General features: G+C 46.1%; 1 long non-coding RNA gene across 1 annotated transcript; it reads right to left on the bottom strand.

The window, feature by feature from the left end:
* Positions 1 to 4,221: 4,221 nt before the first annotated feature.
* LOC118964411 (uncharacterized) lies at positions 4,222 to 16,215 on the bottom strand. Its single transcript, XR_016496052.1, has 3 exons — positions 16,086 to 16,215; positions 6,879 to 6,943; positions 4,222 to 6,468 (listed from the first exon to the last, which is right to left on the bottom strand). It is a non-coding gene; the product is annotated as an uncharacterized LOC118964411 (long non-coding RNA).
* Positions 16,216 to 16,693: the final 478 nt, after the last annotated feature.

The raw sequence follows: 16,693 nt of genomic DNA, 5'->3' as shown, positions 1-16,693 counted from the left end.
GATACACTGGGTCACATTTATTTGGATGGTCTGGATTTTCCATCTGTCGATGGTCCACAGATACGTAGTCATACTATTAATAAGCTATGTGTTGACAAGCAACTGCTTGCTACGGTTAGAGTTAAGTTTAGAATAAGGGTAAGGGTTAAGGTTAGTGTTAGTTGATAATTAGTTGAAATGTTACTGATAGTATCAAAATAAAGTGTTAACATAAACATATTCATTTTGGCAAACAGAGACACAAGTTATACTGTAGTAGGATGTTAGTGGGACTGAGTAATGTACAAAAGCATGCTCCTGGTCTCCTAAGGTGTTTTATTACAGTTTTTTTTCAATAACTAGTGCAATTTATGTGGTATATTTCCACAACTATTAGCACATAAAATCAACAGATCATCAAAATGGGACATGTTTCAAAACAAGTACAATTTCAATTGACTGAGTACAACAAACATATTCACAAAAGTCACTTGTTCATTGCACCAAATCAATCATACAATTGGCATTCATATTCCAGTATCTGCTTTTCACAATGCATCATTCATATAACCTTTGACATGATTTCCTTGTCATTTGTTAAAATACATACTAAATGACTTAATCAATTAGCTCAAAACTGATAACTAGTAAATCAAATTGTATAGTGTATACCAAAAGTAAAATCGATTGTATATGTAAACTCAGTACACAAAACATTATGAACACATGGGCCCAGATTTTACAGAAAAACCTAAGAAGCTTCTTAAGAAAATGATTTGAATGGTTGAAAATAATCAATACGGAAACTTTCAGATGAAGTTTGTGAGTAAATTACACATGTTCAATTGCTTTCATGAGCTTATTCTTTCACTGCCCAAAGACAAGGGTTTAGCTATCTTGGAATTAAGAACAAATCCAATAACTTTATTTTCAAGGATCTAATTTCTTCTTAACCATTTGTTTAAGGAGAAACATAAGAAATAGGATATTAACATTTCCAAGTACCTTTTTGAGGAATCACAACTTTGCTTAACATTCTTAAGTCTATAGTTAAAGACAAAATGGCAGTTAAGAAGAAACTCATAAAACCTTAAGGTTTTGTGAATCTCAGCCCTGTTCTTCCCATTAGATTCAGTAGACTGACCAGGTGAATGCTATGACCCTGTCATGATGTGCCCTGGTGGGAGGATCATAGCCCCTCCCCCTCTCTCGCTCCACAGTTTTATGACTTTACAACAGGTCAGAAATACCTGGTAGAAACTGCCAAGCAGTTTTGAGAGAGTCGAAGAGAACAAAGAACCTCTCTTGGCCAAACTCCTAAATCACCAAAATTGAAGAATTAAACAATATTTCCACTTTTGAGAATGTGGGAATGGTCCATGGACACTTAAGGGACAGTTCATTTGGTGATCTCATGAGGGACAGGAAACACACAACTGTATCTCTTAAAGTGTAAATTTCCCAGCTGTCAGGTCTCAACATCTAAATATTGTGAAATGTATGTGATTGTGAAAAGATGTAATGTGATGTTAACCTTCTAAATGAGAGTAGTTAATCTTTATATGAAAATCCATAGTCAGTGGCCACGCCCATGTGAGCATAGACATAAATTCTGTGTCATGGAACTGCCCTTTTCTACTGAAATGGATAAAACCCACACCTGATGAAATTCACACCAAACCACAGTGTAAACTAAGGTTGCAAATGGTTGAATTTCTAACGCTTCGAACACACCGACTGTGTCATTGTGTTTTGATACACCAGAAGTACATTCATTTCCAAAGGAACGCTGCATTTGCCTTGCAACATTGCGTTGCAGTGCGTTCTGTGTATGCATCACATTGTATGCGTAGACTTGATAAAAAGTAGCAAAATGTGAATGTTGAGTTTTTGTTGCACACATATCCAGTAAAAAAATCTGGGATTACATAATAAAAAGTTTAATTGCATACTTTCTTTACATTTTTTATACATTTATTTGCCAAGTATATTATTTACTCCATGGGTGTCAAACTCTGGCCCGTGGGCCAAATTTGGCCCGCGGGGTAATTATATTTGGCCCGCGAGACAATACCAAATTACTACTAGAGCTGGCCCGCCGGTATTATACAGCGCATTCACCACTAATACTACGAATCCCATTATGCTCTGCTGTTTTCGCGCGCCAATCAGGACAGGACCCAGAAACGCTCTCTCCTCTGTGACAGTAGTCATAGCAACATAGACACTACAACTGTCAGCGAGCTAACCCTTCCCAAAAATGGCGAAAAGAAAGGCAGAAAACAGGAGCTTTCTGGACAAGTGGGAGGCAGAATATCTGTTTACATATGTAAAAGACAAACCTGTTTGTCTTGTTTGTGGAGTCAACGTGGCTGTAAGTAAGGAGTACAACATTAGACGACACTATGAAACGAAACACCATGACAAATACAAGGACCTGGACATGACTCAAAGGAGCCAGAAAGTAGAGGAGATGAAAAGAAGTTTGGTTTCACAACAGAATATGTTTAAAAAAGCCACATCACAAAGCGAGGCTGCTGTAAAGGCTAGTTATATAGTGGCAGCAGAGATCGCAAAATCAGCCCGGCCCTTTAATGAGGGAGAGTTCATGAAAAAGTGCATGATGAAGGTTTGTGACCTCGTATGCCCAGAGAAAAAACAAGCATTTTCAAACGTGAGCCTGAGCAGGAACACAGTAGCTGATCGCACATGTGATCTTGCCACCAATCTGTATGACCAGCTGATGGAAAAGGGAAAAGATTTTGTTGCGTTCTCCCTCGCTGTGGATGAGAGCTGCGACGCATCTGATACTGCTCAGCTGTCAGTCTTCATCCGTGGAGTGGACTCAAATCTGTGTGTTACGGAGGAGCTATTAGGATTCAAATCAATGCATGGCACAACCACAGGAAAGGAAATCTTTGAGGAGGTTTCCAAATGTGTAACTGAAATAAAGCTGCCGTGGGATAAACTCGTTGGATTAACGACAGATGGTGCGCCAGCGATGTGCGGTAAAAAGAGTGGACTGGTGGGCATGGTTCGGGAGAAGATGCGGGAAGAGAACTGTGCAGGTGAGCTAACTGTTTACCACTGCATCATACATCAGGAAGCACTGTGTGCCAAAGCCCTAAAGATGGAACATGTTATGACCACAGTAACACAGGTAGTTAACTTTATAAGAGCCAAAGGTCTAAATCACCGCCAGTTTAAATCTTTTCTGGAGGAGTGTGGTTCGGAATACGCAGACGTGCCGTATCACACAGAGGTGAGATGGCTAAGCAGAGGAAAAGTACTGAACAGATGTTTCGAGCTGCGTGAGGAAATATGTCAATTCCTGGAAACCAAAGGGAAGGATACAGCAGAGCTCGGGGAGCAAAAGTTCCTGTGTGAGCTGGCCTTTCTCTGTGACATCTCGAGCCATCTCGATGCGCTGAACCTGCAGCTTCATGGGCGGGGGCGCATCATCACAGACATGTACGCTGCAGTGAGGGCCTTCAAAACTAAACTGTGCCTGTGGGAGAATCAGATACTGCAAGGAAACCCTTGCCATTTTCCCTGCTGCCAATCCATAAAAGCTCAGATCTCTGCCGCCGTGTTCCCATGCGCACAGTTTGCTGAAAAACTCAGTGTTCTCGCCGCTGAGTTTAGCCGGCGATTTGCCGACTTCGATGCCCAGAAATGCAAGTTTGAACTGCTTAGTAATCCCTTCGCAGTTGATGTGGAAAATGCACCAACCAACATCCAAATGGAGCTGATTGAACTCCAGTGCAACGACACGCTGAAGTCAAAGTATGATGCTGTGGGCGCCACACAGTTTCCACGGTTCATCCCTGACACAATGCCTCAGCTCCGCACCCAAGCTGCTCAGATGCTCTCCATGTTCGGCAGCACTTATCTATGCGAGCAACTTTTCTCCTCGATGAAGATGACCAAAACAACTCACAGGAGACGTCTGACTGATGAACATCTTCGCTCGATACTGAGGATTTCTTCAGCTCAGAGCTTGAGCCCAGACATTGATGAACTAGCATCCAAGAAGAGATGCCAGGTATCTGGCTTGGGCACATCAGATTAGACCAGTGTGCAATAATTAACGTTTTCTTTATGCACTTTTTCTTGCTACAAGGCATGGGCTTGAATGGTTTATTGATTTATTATCATTTTATTTGTAAAATTATTAGCCAGTGGAAAAAGTTTATTTTGGTATTTAAATCAGAAGGCTGCAAATAGAAAAGAGGCATACAATTTTTATTTAAATTGTATTTATTTAATAAATGAATGCCATTGATGTGTTTTTTCATTTGAAATTCGATTTTGCATGTCTCCACTATTAAATTATATATTGTATGGTAATAAGCGATGCTTGTTCCATATTCAATGTTAAAGCAAAACTTGTTTGGGTCCATATTAAAAGGTTAATTTGTTCAATGTTGGCCCGTGACTTTGTTCAGGTTTTACATTTTGGCCCACTGGGTATTTGAGTTTGACACCCCTGATTTACTCGATGACATCCACAAATTAATTGTGAGAGCCTATAATATAATATCCCTCAAATTCTGTCCGCCGTGGCGGCTCTGGCGCGGGACGTGGACCCCGCCTCTTTATCCGCCTCCGTGGCCTCTTAAACGGCGACCCTCGCCGCCGACCTCAGACTGGGGACGCTAGCCCCAGGTCCCGAATGGACGGAAGACTCCGGCAGCTCTGGAGTGAAGGGCGATTCTGGCAGCTCCTGGCTGACTGACGGCTCTGGCAGCTCCTGGCTGACTGATGGCTCTGGCAGCTCCTGGCTGACTGACGGCTCTGGCAGCTCCTGGCTGACTGATGGCTCTGGCAGCTCCTGGCTGACTGGCGTTCTCTGGCTTCCATGAGGTTCATAATAATCTCAGGTGGTCCTAGATCCAGAGGTGCTTCCTCCATTTCATCGTCTTCCATGGCTGCACCAATGGTGGTCATACTTGTGGATGATGTAGATGTTGTAGAGGGTCTCGCTGCACCAGATGGTTGCACATGTAGATGACGTTGAGGGTCTTGATGCACCGATGGGGACAACACTTGTGGATGACGTAGTAGATGGTCTGGTTGTAAAATTGTCACTCGTTGCCATAGGCACGGAAGACGGAACTTCTTAAATAAACTTCTCCGTGGTGCCCCACGTTATTAATGAGTTAATTGTTGCATGATTTAATTCAATCACGTAATCAATTAAACGTTACGTAATCGATTTGATAAAATAGCATGTCATCACATTAATGTTAGTCACAGACACAACAATCTCTTATTAAAGTCACTTGTTAAATCCACTTGAATCAGTGTAGATGAAGGGGAGGAGACGGGTTAAAGAATGATTTCTAAGCCTTGAGACAATTGAGACTTGGATTGTGTATGTGTGCCATTCAGATGGTGAATGGGCAAGACAAATGAGGTGCACCGTTTTGTGTCAAGAATGGCAACGCTGCTGGCTTTTTCACACTCAACAGTTTCCTGTGTGTATCAATAATGGTCCACCACCCAAAGGACAACCAGCCAACTTGACACAACTGTGTGAAGCATTGGAGTCAACATGGACCAGCATCCCTGTTGAACTCTTTCGACACATACAACAGGTGAACAGGCTTATAGTGAAATGCTTACTGACTAGCCCTAAACCAACAATGCAGTTAAGAAAATAGAGTTAAATAAACTAAAGTAAAAAAAGTAACACAATAAAATAACAATAAACAGGGTCTGAGGGCAGGTTTTCCTTATGTTTGGAAGTGTATAGTTTGTCCCTATAGAACTCACAGACATTCAGTACTCAACCACTTTCATCTTCTGAATCACTGTCTTCCGGTTTACAGTCCTCCTATTTAACTAGGTAGGTCAGTTAAGAATAAATTCTTATTTACAATGACAGCCTACCCCGGCCAAACCCGGACGACGCTGGGCCAATTGTGCGTTGCCCTATGGGACTCTCAATCACGGCCCGATGTGATACAGCCTTTATAACCAGGGACTGTAGTGGCGCCTCTTTGCACTGAGATGCAGTGCCCTTAGACCCTGCGTCACTCGGGCGCAACGCCTACGGGAGCTTTAATATGTTCTGCATTTTCTTTGGGAGCAGCACATAGGCACCCAGGTGAAAGCACGTTGGCTCGGCCTTACCCTGCCCAAGAGGAACAAGGGCCTCTTCAAAAAGCCCCAGCTCTCTCTGGCAAAAAAAGGCAATTTTGTAGGTCTGCCTGTATAAGGTGCCTCTCCTCCGCTGCGCTAAGGCAGATGTTTTTCAGCATCACTGCATGCTGCTTTGCCCAGAGCAGACTGGTCCCAACAGCTTGGGGGACAGACTGGATGTTCACCTGGGACTGGATGACACCTGGGACCAGACTGGATGTTCTTGCTGGAGAAAATCCTCTTACTCCAGTCTTGGGGGGAATTGGGGTGACTTGTTCCTTCCATGTTGCGTGATTGTCGCTTGATTTTTTCTGGAGAGCTGTACAGCAATGGTTTGTTCATCTGAAGAACAATTTTAAGAAATGTTAATAAAAATCTTGAATTTTGATAGAAATCTTTCATATAGTTCAAAGCACCTGGGAGAATGAGACTTAGATAACAGCAGTGATATGCCAGCGTGTGATGCAGTGTTCAACAACACTGAACTGCCTGCAGTACCTGTATACTTTCTGACCAGGCCACAATAGAAAGAGCGCGACAGGACCAGCCTATGGATTGTGGCCAGCAGACAGTGAATCTTCTTGGTCTGCAGACTTTCCAAAATTGCTGCCAGTGTTGGAGACCAGTGTATAATCAGGTTTCTCTTCTCCATGGCCTTCGTTAACATTTTAAAAGGTTTAAAACCTATATTGACTAGCCTCAATACAGTGTGACAAATATGATGGAGACAACATCCTAAAAAAGCGACTTACTTTCAAGCTGAGAAGTCAACTGAGTGTTCCTATCACAGGTGATTGACGGGGAATTCCTTTCAGACCTAGAAAATATTATACAAATAAGTGAAAATATAACAGTATGAAAGCATCTCAACATAAAACTAACTAGGCTAAATCCATTTGAGTATAGATTTGAGTGTAGAGTGACTTATTGCAGCATGAAGTGTTGGCACACAGGTCAGAACACTTCATGTAGAATAGATTAAGCAGGGGAGGGGGGGGTAACTCATGTTTCTAATATATGGAGTGGAAAGGGTCAGGTGACAACAGGAGGTGGAGATAAGAGTATAAAGTAACGGGGCAGGGAGTAGCTATGCAGATCCAAGACACAACAGGAGGTGGTGATACGAGTATAAAGAAACGGAGTAGCTTTGCAGATCCAAGAAACAACAGGAGGTGGTGATACGAGTATAAAGTAACAGGGAGTAGCTATGCAAATCCAGGACAACAGGAGGTGGTGATAAGAGTATAAAGTAACAGGGCAGGGAGTAGCTTTGCAGATCCAGGAAAACCAGAAGTGATGATAACAGTATAAAGTAACAGGGAGTAGCTATGCAGATCCAGGACACAACAGGAGGTGGTGATACGAGTATAAAGTAACAGGGAGTAGCTATGCAAATCCAAGAAACAACAGGAGGTGGTGATACGAGTATAAAGTAACAGGGATGAGCTATGCAAATCCAAGAAACAACAGGAGGTGGTGATACGAGTATAAAGTAACAGGGATGAGCTATGCAAATCCAAGAAACAACAGGAGGTGGTGATACGAGTATAAAGTAACAGGGATGAGCTATGCAGATCCAGGACAACAGGAGGTGGTGATAAGAATATAAAGGAACAGGGAGTAGCTTTGCAGATCCAAGACAAAACAGGAGGTGGTGATAAGAATATTACCTAACAGGGAGTAGCTATGCAGATCCAGGACACATCAGGAGGTGGTGATAAGAGTATAATGTAACAGGGAGTAGCTATGCAGATCCAGTACACAACAGGAGGTGGTGATAAGAGTATAAAGTAACAGGGAGTAGCTATGCAGATCCAAGACACAACAGGAGGTGGTGATAAGAGTATAAAGTAAAAGGGAGTAGCTATGCAGATCCAGGACGCAACAGGAAGTGATGATAAGAGTATAAAGTAACAGGGAGTAGCTTTGCAGATCCAAGACAAAACAGGAGGTGGTGATAAGAGTAAAAAGTAACAGGGCAGGGAGTAGCTTTGCAGATCCAAGACAAAACAGGAGGTGGTTGTCATGTTGTGTCTTGTCTCTGTCCTTTCCCTTCACCCTGTCTCCCTCTGCTGGTCGTTGTTAGGTTACCTTTTCTCCCCCGCTTTCTCCCAGCTGTTCCTTGTCTCCTCTAACTACCCATTCACCCCGTTTCCCACCTGTTCCCTTTTTCCCTCTGATTAGGTCCCTATATCTCTCTCTGTTTCTGTTCCTGTCCTTGTCGGATTCTTGTTTGTGTTTCATGCCTGAGCCAGACTATCGTCATGTTTGCTGCAACCTTGTCCTGTCCTGTCGGAACCTGCCGGTCCATCTGAGCCTACGTTTTGTTTTGTTATTAAAGAAGCTCTGTTAACGTTAATTCGCTTTTGGGTCCTCATTCACGCACCTGACAGAAGAATCCGACCAAGAATGGACCCAGCGACTTCGGATCCTCTCCACTCAGCCGTCGGGATCCAGGGAGCGATGCTAGGCAGACACGAGCAGGAAGTGTCTGCTGCTCGACATGCCGTTGAGACCCTGGCCACCCAAGTCTCCAACCTCACAGAACAGGTTCACCATCTCCGCCTCGATCCACCGGCCACTTCCAGGGCTTTCGAATCTCCGGAGCCCAGAATCAATAACCCGCCGTGTTACTCTGGGGAGCCCACTGAATGCCGCTCGTTCCTCACCCAGTGTGATATTGTGTTTTCTCTCCAGCCCAACACTTACTCCAGGAGCACTGCTCGTGTCGCCTACGTCATATCTCTCCTTATTGGACGGGCTCGTGAGTGGGGCACGGCAATCTGGGAGGCAAGGGCTGAGTGTACTAACCAGTATCAGGACTTTAAGGAGGAGATGATACGGGTTTTTGATCGATCTGTTTTTGGGGAGGAGGCTTCCAGGGCCCTGTCTTCCCTATGTCAAGGCAATCGATCCATAACAGACTACTCTATTGAGTTTCGCACTCTTGCTGTCTCCAGTGGCTGGAACGAGCCGGCCTTGCTCGCTCGTCTTCTGGAGGGTCTCCGCGCAGAGGTAAAGGATGAGATTCTCTCCCGGGAGGTTCCTTCCAGCGTGGATTCCTTGATTGAACTCGCTATTCGCATTGAGCGACGGGTTGATCTTCGTCACCGAGCTCGTGGAAAGGAGCTCGCGCTCTCCGTCGCCCCCCTCTCCGCATCACTACCATCTTCCTCTGCCGGCTCGGGTGCTGAGCCCATGCAGCTGGGAGGTATCCGCATCTCGACTAAGGAGAGGGAACGGAGAATCACCAACCGCCTCTGTCTCTATTGCGGTTCCGCTGGTCATTTTGTCACTTCATGTCCAGTAAAAGGCCAGAGCTCGTCAGTAAGCGGAGGGCTACTGGTGAGCGCTACTACTCCTGTCTCTCCTTCAAGATCCTGCACTACCTTGTCGGTCCATCTACGCTGGACCGGTTCGTCAGCTTCCTGCAGTGCCTTAATAGACTCTGGGGCGGAGGGCTGTTTTATGGACGAGACCTGGGCTCGGGAACATGACATTCCTCTCAGACAGTTAAAGGAGCCCACGGCCTTGTTCGCCCTGGATGGTAGTCCTCTCCCCAGGATTCAGCGTGAGACGCTACCTTTAACCCTCACTGTGTCTGGTAATCATAGTGAAACCATTTCTTTTTTAATTTTTCGTTCACCTTTTACACCTGTTGTTTTGGGTCATCCCTGGCTAGTTTGTCATAATCCTTCCATTAATTGGTCTAGTAATTCTATCCTCTCCTGGAACGTCTCTTGTCATGTGAAATGTTTAATGTCTGCTATCCCTCCTGTTTCCTCTGTCTCTTCTTCACAGGAGGAGCCTGGTGATTTGACAGGGGTGCCGGAGGAATATCACGATCTGCGCACGGTGTTCAGTCGGTCCAGGGCCACCTCTCTTCCTCCACACCGGTCGTATGATTGTAGTATTGATCTCCTTCCGGGAACCACCCCCCCCCGGGGTAGACTATACTCTCTGTCGGCTCCCGAACGTAAGGCTCTCGAAGATTATTTGTCTGTAGCTCTTGACGCCGGTACCATAGTCCCCTCCTCCTCTCCCGCCGGAGCGGGGTTTTTTTTTGTCAAGAAGAAGGACGGGTCTCTGCGCCCCTGCATAGATTATCGAGGGCTGAATGACATAACAGTGAAGAATCGTTATCCGCTTCCTCTTATGTCTTCAGCCTTCGAGATCCTGCAGGGAGCCAGGTTTTTCACTAAGTTGGACCTTCGTAACGCTTACCATCTCGTGCGCATCAGGGAGGGGGACGAGTGGAAGACGGCGTTTAACACTCCGTTAGGGCACTTTGAATACCGGGTTCTTCCTTTCGGCCTCGCTAACGCTCCAGCTGTCTTTCAGGCATTAGTCAATGATGTCCTGAGAGACATGCTGAACATCTTTGTTTTCGTTTACCTTGACGATATCCTGATTTTTTCACCGTCACTCCAGATTCATGTTCAGCACGTTCGACGTGTCCTCCAGCGCCTTTTAGAGAATTGTCTTTTTGTGAAGGCTGAGAAGTGCACTTTTCATGCCTCCTCCGTCACATTTCTCGGTTCTGTTATTTCCGCTGAAGGCATTAAGATGGATCCCGCTAAGGTCCAAGCTGTCATTGATTGGCCCGTCCCTAAGTCACGCGTCGAGCTGCAGCGCTTTCTCGGCTTCGCGAACTTCTATCGTCGTTTCATCCGTAATTTCGGTCAGGTGGCAGCTCCTCTCACAGCCCTTACTTCTGTCAAGACGTGCTTTAAGTGGTCCGTTTCCGCCCAGGGAGCTTTTGATCTCCTCAAGAATCGTTTTACATCCGCTCCTATCCTTGTTACACCTGACGTCTCTAGACAGTTCGTTGTCGAGGTTGACGCGTCAGAGGTGGGCGTGGGAGCCATTCTTTCTCAGCGCTCCCTCTCTGACGACAAGGTCCATCCATGCGCGTATTTTTCTCATCGCCTGTCGCCGTCGGAACGTAACTATGATGTGGGTAACCGCGAACTGCTCGCCATCCGGTTAGCCCTAGGCGAATGGCGACAGTGGTTGGAGGGGGCGACCGTTCCTTTTGTCGTTTGGACTGACCATAGGAACCTTGAGTACATCCGTTCTGCCAAACGACTTAATGCGCGTCAGGCGCGTTGGGCGCTGTTTTTCGCTCGTTTCGAGTTCGTGATTTCTTATCGTCCGGGCTCTAAGAACACCAAGCCTGATGCTTTGTCTCGTCTCTTCAGTTCTTCAGTAGCCTCCACTGACCCCGAGGGGATTCTCCCTGAGGGGCGTGTTGTCGGGTTGACTGTCTGGGGAATTGAGAGGCAGGTAAAACAAGCGCTCACTCACACTCCGTCGCCGCGCGCTTGTCCTAGGAACCTTCTTTTCGTTCCCGTTCCTACTCGTCTGGCCGTTCTTCAGTGGGCTCACTCTGCCAAGTTAGCCGGCCACCCTGGCGTTCGGGGTACGCTTGCTTCCATTCGCCAGCGTTTTTGGTGGCCCACCCGGGAGCATGACACGCGTCGTTTCGTGGCTGCTTGTTCGGTCTGCGCGCAGACTAAGTCCGGTAACTCTCCTCCTGCCGGCCGTCTCAGGCCGCTTCCTATTCCCTCTCGACCGTGGTCTCACATCGCCTTAGATTTTGTCACCGGACTGCCTTCGTCAGCGGGGAAGACTGTTATTCTTACGGTTGTCGATAGGTTCTCTAAGGCGGCTCATTTCATTCCCCTTGCTAAGCTTCCTTCTGCTAAAGAGACGGCACAAATCATCATCGAGAATGTTTTCAGAATTCATGGCCTTCCGTCAGACGTCGTTTCGGACAGAGGTCCGCAATTCACGTCTCAATTTTGGAAGGAGTTTTGCCGTTTGATTGGGGCTTCCGTCAGTCTCTCTTCCGGCTTTCACCCCCAGTCTAACGGTCAAGCAGAACGGGCCAATCAGACTATTGGTCGCATCTTACGCAGTCTTTCTTTTCGCAACCCTGCGTCTTGGTCAGAACAGCTCCCCTGGGCAGAATACGCCCACAACTCGCTTCCTTCGTCTGCGACCGGGCTATCTCCTTTTCAGAGTAGCCTCGGGTACCAGCCTCCGCTGTTCTCATCTCAGTTCGCCGAGTCCAGCGTCCCCTCCGCTCAGGCTTTTGTCCAACGTTGCGAGCGCACCTGGAAGAGGGTCAGGTCTGCACTTTGCCGTTATAGGGCGCAGACTGTGAGGGCTGCTAATAAGCGTAGAACTAAGAGTCCTAGATATTGTCGCGGTCAGAGAGTTTGGCTCTCCACTCAGAACCTTCCCCTTAAGACGGCTTCTCGCAAGTTGACCCCGCGGTTCATTGGTCCGTTCCGTATTTCTCGGGTCATTAATCCTGTCGCAGTTCGACTTCTTCTTCCGCGATACCTTCGTCGCGTCCACCCGGTCTTCCATGTCTCCTGTATTAAGCCCGTTCTTCGCGCCCCCGCTCGTCTCCCCCCCCCCCCCCCCCATCCTTGTCGAGGGCGCACCCATCTACAGGGTCCGCAGGATTTTGGACATGCGTCCTCGGGGCCGTGGTCACCAGTACCTTGTCGATTGGGAGGGGTACGGTCCTGAGGAGAGGAGTTGGGTTCCCTCTCGGGACGTGCTGGACCGTGCGCTGATCGAGGATTTCCTCCGTTGCCGCCAGGTTTCCTCCTCGAGTGCGCCAGGAGGCGCTCGGTGAGTGGGGGGGTACTGTCATGTTGTGTCTTGTCTCTGTCCTTTCCCTTCACCCTGTCTCCCTCTGCTGGTCGTTGTTAGGTTACCTTTTCTCCCCCGCTTTCTCCCAGCTGTTCCTTGTCTCCTCTAACTACCCATTCACCCCGTTTCCCACCTGTTCCCTTTTTCCCTCTGATTAGGTCCCTATATCTCTCTCTGTTTCTGTTCCTGTCCTTGTCGGATTCTTGTTTGTGTTTCATGCCTGAGCCAGACTATCGTCATGTTTGCTGCAACCTTGTCCTGTCCTGTCGGAACCTGCCGGTCCATCTGAGCCTACGTTTTGTTTTGTTATTAAAGAAGCTCTGTTAACGTTAATTCGCTTTTGGGTCCTCATTCACGCACCTGACAGTGGTGATAAGAGTATAAAGTAACAGGGAGTAGCTTTGCAGATCCAGTACACAACAGGAGGTGGTGATAAGAATATTAACCAACAGGGAGTAGCTATGCAGATCCAGGACACATCAGGAGGTGGTGATAAGAGTATAATGTAACAGGGAGTAGCTATATAGATCCAGGACACAACAGGAGGTGGTGATAAGAGTATAAAGTAACAGGGAGTAGCTTTGCAGATCCAGGACACAACAGGAGGTGGTGATAAGAATATTAACTAACAGGGAGTAGCTATGCAGATCCAGGACACAACAGGAGGTGGTGATAAGAATATTAACTAACAGGGAGTAGCTATGCAGATCCAGGACACATCAGGAGGTGGTGATAAGAGTATAATGTAACAGGGAGTAGCTATATAGATCCAGGACACAACAGGAGGTGGTGATAAGAGTATAAAGTAACAGGGAGTAGCTTTGCAGATCCAGGACACAACAGGAGGTGGTGATAAGAATATTAACTAACAGGGAGTAGCTATGCAGATCCAGGACACAACAGGAGGTGGTGATAAGAATATTAACTAACAGGGAGTAGCTATGCAGATCCAGGACACAACAGGAGGTGGTGATAAGAATATTAACTAACAGGGAGTAGCTATGCAGATCCAGGACACATCAGGAGGTGGTGATAAGAGTACACAGTAACAGGGAGTAGCTATGCAGATCCAGGACACAACAGGAGGTGGTGATAAGAATATTAACTAACAGGGAGTAGCTATGCAGATCCAGGACACATCAGGAGGTGGTGATAAGAGTACACAGTAACAGGGAGTAGCTATGCAGATCCAGGACACAACAGGAGGTGGTGATAAAAGTATAAAGTAACGGAGTAGCTATGTAGATCCAGGACAAAAGGAGGTGGTGATGACAGTATAAAGTAACGGAGTAGCTATGTAGATCCAGGACAAAAGGAGGTGGTGATGACAGTATAAAGTAACAGGGAGTAGCTATGCAGATCCAGGACAACAGGAAGTGATGATAAGGGTATAAAGTAACGGAGTAGCTATGTAGATCCAGGACAAAAGGAGGTGGTGATAAGAGTATAATGTAACAGGGAGTAGCTATATAGATCCAGGACAAAAGGAGGTGGTGATAAGAGTATAATGTAACAGGGAGTAGCTATGCAGATCCAGGACAACAGGAGGTGGTGATGACAGTATAAAGTAACAGGGAGTAGCTATGCAGATCCAGGACAACAGGAAGTGATGATAAGGGTATAAAGTAACGGAGTAGCTATATAGATCCAGGACACAACAGGAGGTGGTGATGACAGTATAAAGTAACAGGGAGTAGCTATGCAGATCCAGGACAACAGGAAGTGATGATAAGGGTATAAAGTAACAGGGAGTAGCTTTGCAGATCCAGGCCAACAGGAAGTGATGCTAAGACTAAAGTAACAGGGAGTAGCTTTGCAGATCCAGGCCAACAGGAAGTGATGCTAAGACTAAAGTAACAGGGAGTAGCTTTGCAGATCCAGGACAACAGGAGGCTGTTATAAGACTATAAAGTAACAGGGAGTAGCTATGCAGATCCAGGACAACAGGAGGTGGTGATAAGAATATAAAGTAACAGGGCAGGGAGTAGCTATGCAGATCCAGGACACAACAGGAAGTGATGATAAGAGTATAAAGTAACAGGGAGTAGCTATGCAGATCCAGGACACATCAGGAGGTGGTGATAAGAGTACACAGTAACAGGGAGTAGCTATGCAGATCCAGGACACAACAGGAGGTGGTGATAAAAGTATAAAGTAACGGAGTAGCTATGCAGATCCAGGACAAAAGGAGGTGGTGATAAGAGTATAAGGTAACAGGGAGTAGCTATGCAGATCCAGGACACAACAGGAGGTGGTGATAAGAATATAAAGTAACAGGGAGTAGCTATGCAGATCCAAGACACAACAGGAGGTGGTGATAAAAGTATAAAGTAACGGAGTAGCTATGCAAATCCAGGACAAAAGGAGGTGGTGATAAGAGTATAAGGTAACAGGGAGTAGCTATGCAGATCCAGGACACAACAGGAGGTGGTGATAAGAATATAAAGTAACAGGGAGTAGCTATGCAGATCCAAGACACAACAGGAGGTGGTGATAAGAGTATAAAGTAACAGGGCAGGGAGTAGCTATGCAGATCCAGGACACATCAGGAGGTGGTGATAAGAATATTAACTAACAGGGAGTAGCTATGCAGATCCAGGACACATCAGACGTGGTGATAAGAATATTAACTAACAGGGAGTAGCTATGCAGATCCAGGACACATCAGGAGGTGGTGATAAGAGTATAAAGTAACAGGGCAGGGAGTAGCTATGCAGATCCAGGACACATCAGGAGGTGGTGATAAGGATATAAAGTAACAGGGAGTAGCTTTGCAGATCCAAGACACAACAGGAGGTGGTGATAAGAGTATAAAGTAACAGGGCAGGGAGTAGCTATGCAGATCCAGGACACATCAGGAGGTGGTGATAAGAATATTAACTAACAGGGAGTAGCTATGCAGATCCAGGACACATCAGACGTGGTGATAAGAGTATAAAGTAACAGGGCAGGGAGTAGCTATGCAGATCCAGGACACATCAGACGTGGTGATAAGAGTATAAAGTAACATGGAGTAGCGTTGCAGATCCACTACACAACAGGAGGTGGTGATAAGAATATAAAATAACAGGGCAGGGAGTAGCTATGCAGATCCAAGACAACAGGAGGTGGTGATAAGAGTATAAAGTAACAGGGAGGAGCTAAGCAGGTCCAAGAGATGGTGGGACCAGGACACAGCATACAGTAGGGTATAGGAACATGGCATTCATGACTGTTCGGGCTAAGCCAGACAGAAAGGGGTATTTAGAAATGCAATAAAACCTTAGGTCAGAGATGAAGCAACTACTTACGCGACCCGCTGTTGCTCTGCGAGAGTTTCCACGTATCTCTCCTGCCATGTAAAGAACAACGTCCTCTTGTCTGTGAGGGTCTCCTTTATCTGATGTGTCCAAACTTCCACATCTGACTGTGTGCTGCCTGCAACATAAAGGGCCTAGTTAAATCTATTGGAGAACAAAATAAACCAGTTCTACATGTTGTCATGACGTAGGCCTGGGGGGTAGGTTTATGACAGTCATAAATACCTCTCCCCCCATTTTTCCTCTCTCTACCCTACTGATGTTACATTTGAAAACCCCTTGGTTAACATAGAGATTCTGGGAACATCAGAAGGTGGGGGGAAATGAACTATATTCTGTTAATCCGACCAATTGAACATATGCATGCGGTGATACTTAATGAATATGATGTCAGTTCGGTTGTCATGTGAGACATTCTCATCAATAAGATGAAAACTCTGTGTAGACTTTACACTGTAGTTTATCAGATTCACATGGAATTGTTGTTCAATTTAAATGTTTGAATATGAAATTATTTGTGAAGGGATGAAATGTGATTTTAGCTTCTAAAATGTGAGAATTGGGTTTTCATGAGTGGCCCGACTCGGTGGCCCGCGTGA

The sequence above is a fragment of the Oncorhynchus mykiss genome, chromosome 1 (genome assembly GCF_057628025.1).
Source record: "Oncorhynchus mykiss isolate SJ-2025 chromosome 1, ASM5762802v1, whole genome shotgun sequence".
In the NCBI taxonomy this organism is placed as follows: domain Eukaryota; kingdom Metazoa; phylum Chordata; class Actinopteri; order Salmoniformes; family Salmonidae; genus Oncorhynchus; species Oncorhynchus mykiss.
The sequence above is the reverse complement of the archived record's forward strand: the minus strand, read 5'-3'. Positions and strand labels throughout refer to the sequence as shown.